The sequence below is a fragment of the Echinops telfairi genome, unplaced genomic scaffold (assembly GCF_000313985.2).
Source record: "Echinops telfairi isolate 266 unplaced genomic scaffold, ASM31398v2 ScPeMD7_29;HRSCAF=101, whole genome shotgun sequence".
NCBI lineage: Eukaryota > Metazoa > Chordata > Mammalia > Afrosoricida > Tenrecidae > Echinops > Echinops telfairi.
This window is the reverse complement of record NW_022103926.1, coordinates 5,437,599-5,439,497: the sequence shown is the minus strand read 5'-3', so window position 1 is coordinate 5,439,497 and position 1,899 is coordinate 5,437,599.

Sequence of the window (1,899 nt, the reverse complement as noted above, 5' to 3'; positions counted from 1 at the left end):
TGGGTCTGTCTGCCCCGGGAAGATAGGAGGTGGGCAGGCAGCAGGGGACTGTCCTGGATTGAGCCCACGCTGGGTGGCTCCAGAGAGGAGGGCCCTGGCCACCTCTGAGCTGGCTGAGAGGTGCTCCGGGTCATGGTTGCACCACCCTCGGCCACCAGAGGGCAGTGCTGGGCCAGCCTTGTCTCAGCTTCACAGGATCCAGGCGCTGATCCTGCCCTGGTGACCAGACAGCAGCTGGCTCACGGGTTAATCAAACACTGTTGGGGGTTCAAGCCCACTCAGGGGTGCTTCCGAAGAAAGGTCTGGTAATCTTGTGAAAAACCAGCAACCGGAAATCCTATGGGGTACAGTTCCACTCTGACTTGGAAGTCCACTAAGTCCAAACCGTACTGGGTCAGTTTGGAGACGTCGTTTTAGCTTCCTATCGTTAAGGTCCCTTGGCAAGCAGGTCCTGGGGCCTAGATGGTCCAGCTCACCTGGCCCAGGCTGTTTGTGGAGCCAGAGTGTGGCCTGACTCCCCTGCTTATTGGCTGGCTCCCTGCATCTGTGTTTCCTACTTAAGATACGCCTGGCGTCCATCTTCCTCGCCCTGCCACCACCCGAGTTGGGGCACCACCTTATCTTGCCTGGATGATTGGAAGGGAGCCCACGGGGCTGACTCATAAAGACCCCTGTGGGTCTCCGAGCTATAACTGATTGCGGGAGTAGGCAGCCCAGGCTTTTCTCCGGCCCTCCGCTAGACAGCAGCCAGAAAACATCATTCTGAAATGAAAATCGGATTCCTTTCACTGGCTCCACAGTCCTCTCCCAAGTAAAGTCCATCTGATGAGTGACTTTCAAGGCCTTCTGTGGCCTAGCTGCTACACCCACTTCCAGCTCCACCCAGCTGCCCAAAGTGCCACCCACCCCCTAAGCCCCTCAGCCTGGGCCTTGCCTCGCTCCCAACCTTGATCAGCATGGCCTCAAGACCACTGACCCTGCCTCTGGGGGGTCTGCCCAAGGCCTCCCCACTCGGGTCCTGTAGAATGGGGGACCCTTCACACTGAAGGAGCGACTGGGCCTGTTATCACCCCATAATTCAGAGCCATCTGGCTTGGGTGTCACTCGTCCACCCTCAACCACAAGCCCAGCCCCGCGTGCCCCTGAGTCCCAGGGAAGCCTGGCAAATGGGAGTGGGCTGCCGCAGAGGCCGCTGCTCCTCTGGGCTGCCTTGCTTGCCCTTCACCGCAACCTTGCCACTTTGACGTGGGGGGTGAGGCAGGGCAGAGGAGGCACAGAGACCCCGCAAGAAGCTGGCAACCAGTCTGTACTCGGGTGATGGCTGACTCCAGAGCCACCCAACCAGTTAGGTCCTATGGGAGCCTTCCCTGGGCAGCATGACTCAGCACCCTGGGAGACCGAGGGAGAGAGCTGGCTGGGGGTGGTCGGGGAGCAGGAGTGGAGGAACCAGTGGTGGGGGTCATCCAGGAGTGGAAGGTGGATCAGCAGAGTAGTACCCCTAAGAGCCAACACTACAGATCCCACAGAAGCCTTGCAGGCACAACAGATGAGCACTCGGCTTTGAACTGAAAGAGCGGTGGTTGAGCCCACCCTGACCTTCTGCTCCTGAAGGTTGACGCCTTTCGGAGACCCTCAAGGGCAGTTTTACTTTGTCATGCAGGGTTGCGACCAGTTGCAAATAGCACAAAACAATAGTACGCAATGAATCACTCACTGTGTGTCAAGCAGTGCGTGAGGCACCGTACTGGTCTTCCTGACCACCTCAGTAACCTCCTGGTAGCCCCACCTTAGACTCGAGAAAACCGAGGCTCAAAATCACACGGCACATTAGCAGAGAGCTACACTTCAAACCCGGCAGCCTGGTCTGTGCTTCAATCCCACACGTTTTTAAACAACTGG